Source organism: Ptiloglossa arizonensis, chromosome 13 (genome assembly GCF_051014685.1).
Source record: "Ptiloglossa arizonensis isolate GNS036 chromosome 13, iyPtiAriz1_principal, whole genome shotgun sequence".
NCBI lineage: Eukaryota > Metazoa > Arthropoda > Insecta > Hymenoptera > Colletidae > Ptiloglossa > Ptiloglossa arizonensis.
Genome location: NC_135060.1, coordinates 2,678,539 through 2,694,149, shown reverse-complemented (window position 1 = coordinate 2,694,149; position 15,611 = coordinate 2,678,539). Strand labels below are relative to the sequence as shown.

Sequence of the window (15,611 nt, the reverse complement as noted above, 5' to 3'; positions counted from 1 at the left end):
TCGTTCCTTCTACCGTTTCGTCTACTTCCGGTTCAGGCTGTCCGCAGAGTTTTATCGGGGAGTTTTCCTTTGTCCCCTTTGCAGCTCGAAGCGATCAAGTCTCGGGTATTTACCGGACGTGAAAGCGGCAGAAAATGGGTCGAGGATGAGGAACTGTGACATTTCGTGGCACGAGAATTTGAACGTTTTTTGGCCCACTCTGGCCGGGTTCAAGTGTCCATTTACTTGCAACAGCATCGAAAGATCGTGCTTTCTGGGAACGCTTCTACCGGTATTTACAAGGGCCGCGAAGAAACCGGAACGAAACGCTCAAACGTAATGAACGAAGAAAGAAATAAAAAGCATCGCGAAAGGCGAGTCTCATTTCGCTTGTGCAAACTGTATTCGGGGGGGGATGTTTGAAAGGTTCAAATGTCTCGTTTGCGTTTCTACTCCGCAGGTAAGGAGATAGCGAAAGAATTTACCCGCGAGAGGCGAAGTCGAAGCAAGAAGAGTCAAAGGAAGGGTTTTCTCGTACGTATTGTTTGTTCGCGCGATGTCGACGGTGTTCGAACGAAATCGATTCGCGATGCGCAAATGGTACGAGGGCGTTGGTTAATTTTCGAATAAACAACTCGCCGAATCCGAAACGTCGAAACTTTTTTGCAACGGTGTTAGAGTATTAGCGAGTTAGCAGCTTAACATAATGCGATAAGCTCACTGTAGCACGGTATTAAAGTGCCGGAGTACTGCAACCTCGATTCGGAGAGAGCACCGAAGTCCTGAGAACTCTGCCGACCGCACCGAGCCATGTGGTGCATTTTCCAATTTGTACAACCTGCGATATACTTTTGACTATATCGGAAAAAGTGACCGATGTTTCGTTACGAAACGAGTAGAAAATGTGGAACACAATTTTTTGTCCAATCTCTCGATAAGGAACAAAAATAACAGTCTCGATCGTCTCTGTTCAAACCAGTATTGATATTCGATGAAAAGAATGTACGTTTTTAACCTCGCGTAACTTAAATTTGATATTCCGTCCAAATGTAAATAATACAATAAGTTATTTGGTATTCCATGAGCATAAATTTGAAGAAGTAAAATTCAGAAAAGAAGTGACTGTGGATTAATTAATTTTTAATTATTATAACGGACCGAATGCATTTCCAAAAGATGTTGAACCATTTGCAGCAAATTCAATTCGGCGAAGACAAGAAAAAGATGTCAAGTACAGGTGTTCAGTTCGAGTAACTATCCTTTAAAGAAGACCGTCTCGAGTACTTATTTTTATTATCAATTGTGCAAATAACAGATAGTGAATTCAGAATAAAAATAACCCACTATCTTGTTTTTCAAGAATGTTGAGGACGAAGGTGGAAAAAGTTACGCAAACATAGACCGAAGCGTTTCAATGCTTCGTTTTACCGTATTCTTTCTCTCTTTCTGTCTTTCTGTCTTTCCGTCATAGTTCGTTTAATGTTTAAAACGGGAGGCTAGAGTGCTTTTGAAATCAGTACGGCATCGATTCTCGTACCGTTCGCGTAAGACGTGTTTCTTTTACTGTTCGCGAGTTCGTCACTTTCGCGGGGAATAATATTTTCACTAAGAATGGATAATCGCTGGATCGACTGCTCGAGAAGCGATACCGGTGAATCGACCGAGAATATACAAGGTTTTCCTGTCAGAAACGTAACGTGGACCTTGTGTATACCGTGGTGTCAAGGTTTACCGTGCGCAACACACCGATTAACGCGAAAAATGAAAACATATACACACGTACGCGCAAAACTTGTTTTCTCGGTCTTTTATCGCAAAAGTGGGAGCAATTTAGAACAAAGGGAAACATACACACTGCTCCGAACGATTCCTATTATTTTGCTCCATTGCGAAAGTGTCGTAAGAATCTCTGCATAATCGGCTCCAAGATGTAAAACGACGCGCAAAAGTTCTCCGTATAGGTTACCACTTTCGCTCTAAACGAACAGCTATCGTTGGATCGAGATTTACCACGCGTACCGATCAACGCGAACAATAGAAAAAGAAGCGCGAAAAAAAGAAGTTATCCTCCAGGATCTTTCGTCACGAGAACCGAAACAATTTAAAACGAATAGGAAAAATCGAATTTCCAACCGCTTCTTATTATTTCTCCTCGCCGACGAGAGGGTTAAGGGAATCCCTGGAGAATCGGGCACGAGACGCGAAACGACGCACAAAAGTTCCCCGAATGGTTCCGCTTCCCGTTTGTAAGAAACCGCGGCGAGAAAATAGACATCGGGACAGTTACGTAAGAAAAGATCGGAACTCGGATAGGTATCAGGAGAGGAAAGTCGTTGGAAGATTCGCGTCGGTTGGTGGATCTCGTTCGGCAGTCGAAGAAACGCGAACCGAGTGTACCGGGTTGGGTGTGCGAGTGAGCGAGGAGGCGAAAAGTCAAACTCGGGTGCCGTAGAGCGAAGATAGAGGTACAATTACCGGAACTGGCGCCGCTGTCAAGTGTCAAAGGGGTCACGAATAATTTAGCACGCGAGCTGGAGGCTCGGAGGCTCGGAGGCTCGGAGGCTCGGAGGCCTCCGGGAGCAAGAGGGCGAAAGAGGGCGAAAGAAAGCGGGCGGATAGAACGGAATGGAAATAGCGAGGGCCGCGGGCTGAGAAAAGCGCGCAGGAAAGAGGAGCGCGCGTTCCTCTCTCGGATTACCCCTCTGACGCTTTTGTCCTTGGCGGGGCTCGCTTTCTTCCCGTTGGTCCTTTCCCTCTTCCACCGAGCCAGTTCCAGCACCATGCGCGAGTTTCACGACCTCCTTCCAGCTACGCTCTGTCCTCCTCGAGCTCCCTTTACCGCTGACCACTTGGCGCGTTAAAACGTCAAATTAAAATCTCGAGACGCTTTGAGAACGAGACGATTAGACGACACCGTGGGGAGGGGTGTGGGTAGGGCAGGGTAGGGCTCGCGAACGGTTTCCGCGACACCGATTGTTCGTTATCCTTGTTATCCTGACGGCCGTTTCCCAACCTGTGTTCTCTCCGGTGTTCCTGGTGGCTGGCTTCAAACACCTTCGGCCGGTTCCTCGCGATCCCCTCGTAGTTCCGTGGCAGGCTTTAATTCTCGTCCGAGCGCTCGAACTCGGCCAAACGGATGGTACCGTGATCCTCGTACGTGGAAAAGACGCGAACTCGCGATATCAGCGTAAGTTAAATCGAACGGCGATCTCGTCGACGCCACCTGAGCACTACGACTGACGACAAGAGCCGAGCCGGCGGCCATCGTATCTTCGGATAAGCCTTATCGGTGCCCAAAGACCCCACCCTTCGCCCATGGGCCGCATCCCTCACGATTCTACGAGCGCGTTTTCGCGCCGGAACGGCTCACTGAGCGGCAGTACGCTTGTAAACCCGCTTAACCGTCTCTCCGAGCATTTACGCCCCCCCGAGTTTCTCCGTTCGTTTTCCCGCGAACAGCTGCTAACACCTTTGTCACCGGCCCGGTTTTTCCACCTTACGCGTTTCCGATCTCCGCAATTGTTCACGCGTCGCGCGCGTTCACAGGGACAACTGGCCCCTCGAGGTGTCGCGAACCTTCCTGACGGTTCTGCCACCCCGTACGATTATTTAGAACCTCTCCTCGTGTTCGTTCGTGGTCATGCTCATTTTCGATGGGAACGTGCGTGATCCTACGTCCCTGGATAGCTGCGTCGAACCTACGACGGCGGCATGCCGAGTGTCATCTGCAACGAAGATGGATCGTTCTCTTAAATTTCGTTTACAGTTTTTTAAGACTTGGTCGGGGAGCGGTTGAAGTCGTTCGTGTTCCAAACAAATTTCTATCGTTTGTCCGTTTATCGTGAGCGAATCGATGTCCCGGTCGGCGAAAACGTCGAACGATACCAAAAATTTCTAATAATTCGAGAGGTCGATCGGTTTCGAAATTAGTTTCTTTTCGTTACTTTGCAGAGAAACTGCTCGAATAATCGAGTCGATCGAGCAATCGGGCTGTTAATATCTACCGCGCTTGTAAAAATTAATATTCCGAACGTGGCGAAATTCTAACATCGAAATTGGAACATCGTTCGACCGATTCAATTGTTCGCGAGGAACTCGCTGGATGCGGAACTAACGAACAAGAGACGGAACTAAGGAACGGCGAATAAGAGTAACAAGTAATGTTTCATTTGCGAGCTAAAAATAAATCGACAAGCGGGTAAAAGTTAAAACAGGTTCGTTCGAATAAAAGTTTAACGTAGATGGAGAAATAAGCACCTATTCGTTACGTAAACGATGAAGCGATAAAAGATACACGCGCGTGTGCATCGTATGTGCGGTATTTGTTAGATGTGTGAGTAACGTGCGCGCGGTCGCATTAAATAATAGGCATGCGTCGTGTGTTGTGTTGCAATAGCGTGTCGTGTATAGCAGCACCTTTTGATCGGTAACGGCCGCTACGAGTCCAATTTGTTTAAAAATATTTCAACGCTAATAATGGAAAAAACTCCCTTAATTTTATTGAACATTTTCCGTGACTTTTACGCTCGAAAACTCTTCGCGATACATCTGGCCGTAACTCCGAACTATTTCGAAACGAACCGACAAACTGAAAAAAATAATTGGCACAATTTAAAACAGGAAGCGGTACGCGACATTTCGAGTTCAACTGTAAAAAGGTGCAAGTCAGTTTTTTGACCGATTTTGAGCTATTAATTATTATCCAATCGCAGTTACCAAAACGTTCGGTACTGGTTATCGCAACACGGAGTCTTCTGATCTAACCCACCATAGAAATCTATCATTCCCTATAAATACTAACATTCGAAACAATATTCCAAATAAATATTCCTAGTAATCTTCGCGATAGTATAACAATCTTAATATTAGAAGTAGACTGGTTCTCCGTGAATTTAATATTCCAAATAGATTTCCGTTCTATTAACCTTACAATTTTAATAGCAGTCGTTTCGCGACATTAACGAGCGTCTAGAGCTCGAAGAAAATCGAACGTAAGTGTTTTCGAAGAAATGCGATATCACAGAAATTCGGGCACCTAGGCGCGACGAATTCGGACTAAAACCGGATGCACATGGAAGGTATGGCGTGTTTGTGAGTAAATATTTCTTCACTACCAACACCGGGCGACGAGGCAAAGACACGGACGACTTTCCGAGATTAGATAACAGTTGGAACGTTTCGTACCGTTGACTTGCACAACGAGCAATGTCCTCGAGACGATGCTAGATCCATGCCGTGACGCGGATGAAACGGTATGAAAGATATTTGACATTTATTGCACAAGTAAATACTCGACGGTGCGTACAATAGACGCTAAACAAACCCAAGAAGACGTTAAGATACATGCCTGGACACGCATATCGAGCATAAATTACGCGCTAGATTTCCTCCATACGTGCAAACGACTGTAAGGCATTTTTTTCTTCGCAGATAACGAGATTGAACTGGATGTTTTTATTGCGATCGTTACCGATTACCATGTACAATCAATTTGATTATGATAATTCGTACCGATATTTTATTAAACGCGGTGTATTAAGATAAAATTTGTCTCAATTCCTGAGGCATTCAATGCGCTCGAAAGAATTCTATCCTTTTCTATTTCGTGAACAGGCATTTCTTAGCATTTTCACACTAAACATGTGCGATGGAAATATCTAGAATTTTCGTTATTTTCGAAAACAAGAATGTCTCTGTGAGAAAATAAAAAGTAATCGTAATTAAGAGACTGGTTTTCGTTAATTTATCACTGTGCCAGTTTAAGTACAAAAGATGTAAATATTTTCCTAGATACATGTATGTACTAACGGAGTCAGTCAACATCGTCTGAAACTTTGCGTTTGTATTATATTTGCACAGGAGTGTTACTGATGCATTCACGAATTCGAGAGTTAGATACAATTATGTATATAAAAATTTTAATCGTCCTTGGTAGACGACTCGTTTTATAATTATCCTCGTTCAGCGATGAAAATCCAAATGTACCATGGACCGAATTTAAAATATTTCCTTCCGCTATCCAGAAACCATTCCCATATTTCTGCCGCGTTCCCGATGGCCCTTTAATCGAATCCCCTTGATTGTCTTGTAAAAAAATTCCGGAACGACGTTTGTCATTTCATCCGGTGTTCTCATTTGTTTTTCGTCTACGTAATTCCGCGGGCATCGGAAAAAGTGAAAATCTGACACGGCAATGTCCAGTGAGTACAGCGGACGGTTCGCGATTTTCCAATTGAAATATTGCAGTTGTTGCAACGTTTCTTTTGCCACGCGCGGCCTCGCGTTGTTCCGATGGAACGGAACTCTCCACCGCGTAACCAAAGCCGGTTGTTTTTACAACTCTTTCCCATCTTCCGCAGATGGCGGTGGATTATGGAACGAGGTGAATTAAGTTTTTCATTTGGTTCAACAATAGTCCCGTAAAATGTCCACATCCAGCTCCATTGGTTTTCCGGCTCGTGGTTCATCGTCGGAGGTACAATTCCCCGATTGAAATATTTTAAATCATCTCTGGCAACGGCTTACACTAATAGTATTCCCTCTATACGCTCCGTATACGATTTCTGCTGTTACAGTTACGTTATTTCCATTTGTTGGTGTAACGGACAATGTATAAATCCGCGAACGGTTTTGAAAACACGCTGCCGTCGAAAAGTGTTCCCTATATACGTCTACGTACCGATGCATTTAAATTATTATTTTTCCTTTGGAACGTTTCGCGCGTACGTACACAGGGATAGCGAAACCTTTGGATGTGAACCCCGATTTTAGATCGGAGTTAACCTATTGAAACCCGGGTGTAAATGAACGCGTATTCGTTAGTTTTTAAACAGTTCGGTTATTTCAGCGAACAGTGTTGCAAAGTAATTTTATCAGTTTCAATTAGTTTTCAATTTTATACAATTTCGATTCTATCGATTTAATCGCACAGTTTCCTCGAGTGTTTTAAGTAACCGCTGAAACACGTGACGCGATGGATGTTTATCTATCGGTCTAGGAGTTACGTGTGTCGTAATTATTTCTATTTTCAAACGAAGGTCAAGGTCTCGTACGGGACCGATAGAAAACTCGATAAGACTCGGAAGCAAGATCGAATACAACATCCGTTCACACGAACCTATTTTATTATCATTAAATATCGAACGATTTAATTTCGAACGAATGAATTCTTCTATCTTTTGATGAATCATTCGTCCCTAAAACGAATCACGCGTATTACGGGACCGCCCTGTGCGCCGGGTAAAACAGCGTCAGATGTAAGTAAGTGTCAAATATAAACGTTAATTCAATAAGGACGAAGAAACTGAGTTTAGTTTCCCGTAGAAATAACAATGCAGACGGTGGGTGGTATCGTTATTGCATAGCTAAGCACCAGCAGTTGTTTGCTGGCACGAAACAGCCGTTTGCAACTCGACAAAGAGGTATTGTTCAGTCGAGGGATCCATCTAGCTCGGCTGGTGCCTCCTATTTACACGGCCTAACTCAACATTATGTCGCAAACTTCACGCAGCTCCTTCGACATTGAATTTCCCTCTCGAAACTTTTCCCTACGCGACTACTTTCAATTTTCACGCGCGTCACCTACTTCCCGCCAATTTTTTCCAAACGTTGCGAACTTTATTGCAATTTATCGCAATCGATGCGTAAATTCGAGCGGATTTTTTTTTAAATACACGTACCGGAAAATTAAAAAGACGACGTGTACCTTTTTTCGAGCCCTGTATTCCTCATTGTTGTTCACAATGTGTTACGATCTTAAGGCCGACTTTATTTTTTTCCATCACTTTTCCATCATTTCTCGGAACCTATACAACGATACGGAACGATACTTTTTAAAATTTGGCGCGCTAAAAATATCCAACTACAATTTGACCGTTTTAGAAATCATCGAGATCTTATATATAAGACAAGACGACTGAATCCATTCGTGTCGTGTATTTCACCAACCAGAACGTTGGAACAGAGGAGTGTCGCGATCGAATGTACGAAATGGAAGTAGGAGAAGCGGGAGAAACGAAGAGACAAATTTTGAACACGGTGAACAAGAGACGACGGTCGAGAAGAAAGACAAGGGGCTAGGAACTGGGCAACGATGATCTTGTAAATGAAACGAGACAGATGAATTCATCCGTGTCGTGTATTCGACCAGCCAAAACGTTGAAACGGAGGAGTATCGTGATGGAATGTACGAAGTGGAAGTAAAAGAAGTAGGAGAACAAAAGACAGAAATTTTAGGCGCGTTGAATAAGAGACCACGGTCGAAAAGAAAGACAAGGTGCCAGGAATCGCGCGACGATTATCAAACGAGAACACCGCCAAGGAACGGAGAAGATACGAGTGTAATTGCAGTGTACGCAATTATCGGGACATTTACCGATCAGTGAGTGCGGTGAAAAATGGAGAAACGTAATACGTCTAGGCAAACAACGACAATGGGCGACGCTCGAGTATCATTGGCGCGGTGCAAAATGCGATCAGTCTGATTAGCGTAACCGCAAAAGGTGGCAAGTTTGTCGATACAATACTAATTACGGCGCGAGCTATAATCGAAACGCCACACGACCAGCAGCATCGTTCCTCGCTGAATACCCCTTTAACGTAGCTGCAGGTGCACAGTGTCATTCATCGGCTCGATATTCGCGGCCGTTATTAGCAAAATTACGTGGGCTAATTGGCTAATTAGTGATTAGCGACGGGGCCGTTGCCAATTCGTTCGGATGTGTTGATGAATTACTGTTTTCGGTTTGCTAGCGGAGTACAATTATACCCGACCGCGCGTCTAGCATCGTTGGCCGTCATCGACCGGAAGATTCAGTGTCGATACGTGTCATTTGACGCTTAGAATGCAAATAAATGAACACTGCCCGTCTATAGTCGGTGCACGCGATATCGCGCGATCTCGACGAGAATACGATGCGTGGAAAAAGAAGAAAGTATATAATACACGCGTGCACGTATACACACGCGTGCATACATATATACATGCATGCGTACGTACATACGTACACAGAAACATACATATATATACACGCAAACATACACGCATGCATATAAACCTACATAGAGACACCCAAACAAACATACATACTTATATGTGTATATATATACAGCCACATATACATATAGATATATAGATATACATATTACGGAAACGTCGCGATCGTATAATTCCAGGGATATTCATTAGCGCCGCGATTCGTAAGTGATTACAAAACCAAATAAACGCGGTACACGCGATCATGCGAACGCACGTTTCAGAACGGAGAGGGAACGAGGTGGAGTGGGGGTTGGGGGGAGGGGGTGGGGGGAGGCTTTGCTAATGTATTACCACGCGTCCCGATGATGCCAGCGATCATTGGAACGGCCACCGGAGGGTATAATGCTTGAATACATTCCGCGATATCGTGCAGCGCCCTCGAAAACGAGCGGAACCGCGTGCTCGTTGCTAATTCTGCGGCGATCGGGCCGGCCATTTTTCGAACGACCGGCAGAACCGAACGGATGCCAACATTGAAAAACGTTTGGTGACGAACCCACGCCCATTACCACTGGGATTAATTAATTACTGATTAACGCTGAAAAGCAGACCGACCGACCGACCGGCCGGCCGGCCGGCCGGGATATTGATGGATCGCTATTTCCGGTCTGTTTCGGTCGAGCATTATATCTGTTGGCATTTCCAACGGCCACACTCGTCAATTGGTGTTCACTGAATCATTATATTCAGCGGTGCTTTGGTCTAAATGATATAAGTACACGCGTTAACTAGGTGCGCAGAAGGACCGTAAAACGCTCTCGATGCTGTTTAACGTGCTTCGTGGACTCTCGATGGAGTTACCCGAATGGATAGTTGTCAGGTGGAATACTTTCACGGGTTTTCGCACAACTAGCGTGTTCGACAAACGTTCGTATTCAATGAAATTACACGGTTTTATTTGTACCGGTGATTTGTGGATGAAAATCGATACGTAACGTTTTGGGTCCTTTGTAGGTCCTGGACGATTTAGGTAGATGCGTATAGTTTTAGCTCAAAATTGTAACGGTACGTCTTCTATGCGTTTATCGTCTAATTTGCTTACAATTCTCTGTGTAAAATTTATTTCAAATATTCAGAATCAATGGAATACGAAAGATTTTTTTTCCGTCTGCGAACGCAATGTATACTATACGATAAATGTTCGTGTGTACCGTTTTAAATAACTCGTCGTACACGAGCAATACATTTTCTAGATTTCCTTTCGCAGCAGAGCGACTATAGTTGGAATTTCTTACGATAACGTTCATTCAACGGTAGTTGGCGATTTATTAAAAGTACCGAAAATACAACGACTAATAGAACATCAAAATCTTTTCACGATAAAAGTCTAGTGCAATGCCAACAAAGAGAAGTCGGAAGCATTTACGAGGGCAATAAATCTTACTGCACTTTGTTATTACGAATACCGTGGTCCGTATAACAAGACCGTTCTCTCTTTGGTAACGATGACTGGCGACTTTTTATTTGTCTAAAGCACAAGTAATGGTAGCGATGGTACCATGGAAAGGAGCCAATGTCGCAAGAGTCGTGATCACGGGAAACTTACTTTAAACCCTGCTTAGAACGGGGTCGCGAACTTTAATGATATACCATTATTATTCTTTTACTAAATAGCAGAACATTTTTAACGTAGGTAGATGAGTAGGGTTGCCAGAAACACGAAAAGCATTCTGGAGTACGATGCTCTATTTAATGTACGATTTCTATAAAATACTTCGTTCGAATAATGTCGAATAACCGTATGAAAAGATAAATAAATACAAAATTTGATTAAACATCGAAAGAACTTTAATTGTAATAAAAAAAAATGTTGTCAGCGTTGCGAAACACCTAAGTTTATTTTGGTACTTAATCAAAGCTATACAAAATTATTAGAAGTTTTTATCTATTTTGCAAGCCGATATAATTCACGTTTAAAATCGATTCGAATCTTCTCGGCTGTTAGAAAATTTACAAGAGTGCAAATGAACGCGAAACCAGCGCAGCGATTCGAAATCGTGGAATTAAAATCACGATACACGTATATACACGTAGCTATAAGCAATTACAACTATCAAACTGCAAGCAAAACCGCGTATTATTGAGCCAGTAGCAACCGCTGTTCAAACTTTAGATCGAATTCTCCGAAATGTAAGAATTATCGTCGATAATCCGCGGTAAGTTTCGACCGCACATTCCGAGCGGCGGCTACGGTTATTACGAAATTCCACGATAAAGTGTAGTAAAATTGAGATATAGTGGCTTTTAAAGCATTATCGTGGATACTGAATCTTCGAGCTAGATTTAACATCTGATACAATGTAAAGCTGAACGTTAATCAATATACCGGGGAAGTTTATAGAGGATAGCCCAGGTGAAACCGTCTCTTCGAGAAATGTAGGAACCGCCTGGTCGTTCGCAAAATCAAGGAAAAAGCGGGCGAATAAACAGCGAGCGTTGCTCCTTAGAGGATTGGACGGATTTATCTCGCAGGACAGCAAGCAACCCTGACATGGGCAAGGAGACCTTATGCAGGCTCTCTCACGGAAGGTCTCCAATCATGAGATTGCTCAATTGTAGCTTCGTTTTTATCCTGCCCCGTACCCGAATCCCTGTTGCTTCCTTTTCGCAATCCGACTTTTCCATTATCCGGTAGGACGAAGAAAGGAAACGGGATTAAAAAGCGCGACTACGCGTTTCTAACGACCACAGTTAACGAAGAACCGAGGGTCTCCAGATTGTAATTTTGCGGTGGTTTCGTTCTAATTTTTGCGAACGTAGCAGGTTATTGAGAAACTTGGAATTTTTGTTCGAGAACGTTTCTCTGGGAAACCAGAGAAGAGAGAACAACCAACGCGTCTGAATTGTTTCCGTTATTAATCTTTGAATTCGATGGAGAATTAAAAACTCGGATCGTAGGATTTGAAACGTTTTCATAGAGAATAGCGACGAAGAAAGTGTCTCGAGTGACAAAATTGTTTCTATTCTTAATCTTCGAATTCAATGGAAAATGAAAAACCTGGAATATAGGATTTAGAACACTGCCGTAGAAAACGTTAAAGAAGAAAATGTCTCGAGTGACAAAATTGTTTCCACTTTTAATTATCGAGTTTAACGAAGGACTGATGGTCTCCGGATTGTAATTTTGTGGAGTTTTAATTCTATTGCTCGCGCACGTAAGAGCTCGGGTTATTTAGAAACCCGGAGTTTAACATTGAAACCATTACCATAGGAAACAGTGAGAGAGAAAATGACCGAAATGATTAAAGACTCTCCATTTTTAATCTTCGTATTCAATGAAAAACTAAGGGTCTCCAGGAACATGTTTATTGTATCGCGACCAAATTGTGGATGTGGTAGCTCCAGTATGTGTAAGAATTTGCAATAGTTAAATCATGAAAGCTGTTTGTGATTCGCTAGATGCCAATGTGTGATTCGTTTCTAAATTTTATTCGGTAAAAATATTATCGTTTAAAAATATTTTACACAGTTACGAACGTAATTTATTTCTACGATAAGATGTTTTACCGCGAAAAATGCTTCTATAATCTATTTATTGGTTATAGGAACATTCTTCGCGACAATAATATACAAAATTTATCGGCTAAATTTTTCTTCGAGGTAATAAATCTTGTATATTATTGCCGTGTTTAATGCTCCCATAACCAATAAATATTCCTTGTCGTCGCAATATTATAACGGAAATTCACTTCTTCGTAATTTATTTTGTTGCGTTCAGTTACCGCTGCTTCTATCAGTGAACATTGGAATTTATAATATTACGCGTACTTCCAAATCTAAAGAATACGTAAAAGATTTATCCATAGATGAAATAAATAATGTTGAAGAAAATAGGAAAAATCGTTCTAAAATTCTTTTAGCGACTTATGATTCGCTAAACTCAATATTCGAGAATTAACAACGACGATAAATCAATCTTAGAGATTTTTCAAATTGTACTTTTTAGTATGCGCTTTTTCCGCGCCGAAAAATACTATTTGCACACGAATTTTCCTTGCATTTACTTTGTATAACGTCGAAGCAGGATGAAAAAAATTGCGATAAAGTAATCATTAATCACGCGCATTAAATCGCTCGATGACAAATAATCTCTCCTGCCTTCTTTACGCTCTTTAAGCCTGAAATTCTCCAGCTAGCCCCTTTAACGCTTACTATCGAGCGAACCAAGTGCTCGTTGACACGACAAAAGTCACTTAGCCCGATAATGAGATAGACTTCGTTGATTTTTATTCGCATTTCAGCTCGCGTTGTTGTGCAAACAAATACTCCAAAAGAGAAATATGAACGGAACTACAGAGCCATTTAAAACAAAGTACAGTAGAAAATGTGAAATTACTTTTCGAGAGAAACAATGGCACGTTTGCCAACAATACAATCTATCTGTATTTATCGCCATTTGAAAGCAGCATCGAAACGACGGAAATTTAAATGTTTCTGCAAATTATATTCAATTTGAAAATTATTAAAGAAGTAGGGGAGATACGATAAACTGGTAAATTGTTGCACGACGAATGAAGTCGAGTGTTCTTCGTTTTATCATCGCTCTCTACATGTCTATATTCTACGGTAAAACTAAGGAAAATAATTTCATTTTCGCATTCGTTCGAATAAATACAATACCAAACGAACGATAAAATTTGATCGTTTATTCTCGTTTTTAATCATGGAATCGAAATGTATTTAAAGCGTTCATATTTATCACGCGTGTTGGATAAACACTGATCTACAACTAAGGAAAATAATATCGATGTGACTTGTATTCGAATAAAAATAAAGACGAACGAACGATGAAATTTCGTTGCTTATTTCGATTTTTCATTGCGCGATCAAAATGCGTTTAACCCATTCGTGTCTTCGAAGTGTACGACGTATTCGTGAAATATTAAAAACAATTTCTCTCCTCCTTTCGGTAGTTTTAAATAATCTTCGACTTTCAGCCAGGGTGGGTGATTACAACGTGCATTCTTTAAAAACAATGTCCCCTTCATATTTTCGCTCTCCTTTTTACCTGACAAGAGTAGCTCGACGGTGTTTTCTTTTTTCGCGAAGCGAACAGAATGACAGAATTAGCCACCGTGGGTTGGGAGTTGAAAGGACTCTTTTGGAAGCGTCCTGGTGCTGTCGACACAAGGTGTGTCAATATGGCTGCACGTGGAGAAGAAACCTTTCGCAGCCAACTAGCTATTCAACTTGTGTAACCGACCGCCTAAGCCGCGTATAATAATTAACCGACGATAGAAAAGTAACTAAGAATGTTATTTCAGAGCTTAAGAGGAATTGTTTGACTGTACACTGCCACTTTTCAAGTACTTTGTAAAGATTTTTGTCACGAACCAGTGAGTAGGAAAATTTCCAGCCACGAGTTCCTTTTAATTATCTTCAACTTTACACGCCACATAATGAGTTTACTTACATCATATTACACAAACTTCGGTGTAACGTAACTCTTTCAACGCAAGGCACTCGAGTGTACAACATTGTCCAATTTGCTCGTTTATCTATAGACAACATCACTGATATTAGTTTTCGTTTCGCTCTCATCCAGAGAACATGGTTTTTCGTATCTTCTGCCCCCACGACTCAAACAAAATACTATTCCTTTCATAAATAAACAACAATCGTTCGTTCTTCGTTCGTACACGATCGATTTGTTGATTTACGATCGAATCTACCACTTCCTCTCATAAGGAATTGCTGATACAACCATACGTGTATTCCAAATAAAAAATTATCCACAAATCTAATCGTTTCAGCGTCTAACCTCTTTGGGTTCTCCGCTCCACATCGTTTCCGTATTACCCAAAAAAAAATATGCATATTTATCGTTGAGGAATTCCTCGATTACTTTAATCCTCGCTGAAAGTTGAACTTCGCGAAGTCCTAGATCGCGAGATCGTGTCGCGACTCGTCCCTCGAATTCTGAACCGAACTGTAATAAACGGAGTAACGAGGTAGACAGACCGCGAGAATACGTATCGAGGGGTCTGTGAGACGTTTCCAGACGTATTCCGCGGCGGCGGCGGCGGTCGCGGTGGGTGCTCTTCAAAAATTGTCTCGGCACGTCTCGCGTCGGACACATTCGCCGGTCGAATTTGAAAAGTTTCAAACAAATCCAATAACACACGCCGCACAAGGACGAGGATGCGCCAGACGGGGAAAAGGAAGGGCAACGACGACGTCTCTGCATTGTGAATTCGCCCGGGGTGCCCGTGTACGTACAGTCACGCTCGCACGAACATACGGGGAAGACTATGAGTGTCACGTGAACGCTTGGACGCGAACGCAGATGTGTAAGGGACAACACAGAAGCGGTTGCATTCGTGTTCCGAACGCGTGCGTGTTCGTCTCTGTGTGTGTGTGTATGTACGTGTGTCGGGCGAGCATTTCGCGATACATCTCGGCAGAAACACGAGGCGCCTACATACTTTTCAATGTTCGAACCTGCCAGCCTCCTCGGTGTATCGTTCTTCTCCCTCTCCGAGCCTGCCGCCTAGACATCCGCGTGTTCTACAGTGGTAGCAGATGTAAATACTCGTGCGCGTTACGTCTGTCGTGTACCGCAAACTTGTCGCGATCGTGTTCGACAATCCTGTGG

The 15,611-nt window shown here is 42.7% G+C and overlaps 1 protein-coding gene across 8 annotated transcripts in view; it reads right to left on the bottom strand.

The window, feature by feature from the left end:
- Positions 1-15,611, bottom strand: part of LOC143153767 (CUGBP Elav-like family member 1-A) — a 529,867-nt gene that overhangs the window by 454,582 nt on the left and 59,674 nt on the right. For 7 of the 8 annotated variants that reach the window (XM_076325287.1, XM_076325289.1, XM_076325292.1 and 4 more), the window contains exon 2: positions 2,993-3,704. The exons of the other annotated variant lie outside the window; for it this stretch is intronic. The gene's annotated coding sequence lies outside the window, so the exon portion shown is untranslated. The remainder of the gene's footprint in view (positions 1-2,992; positions 3,705-15,611) is intronic. 8 annotated transcript variants of the gene reach the window in all.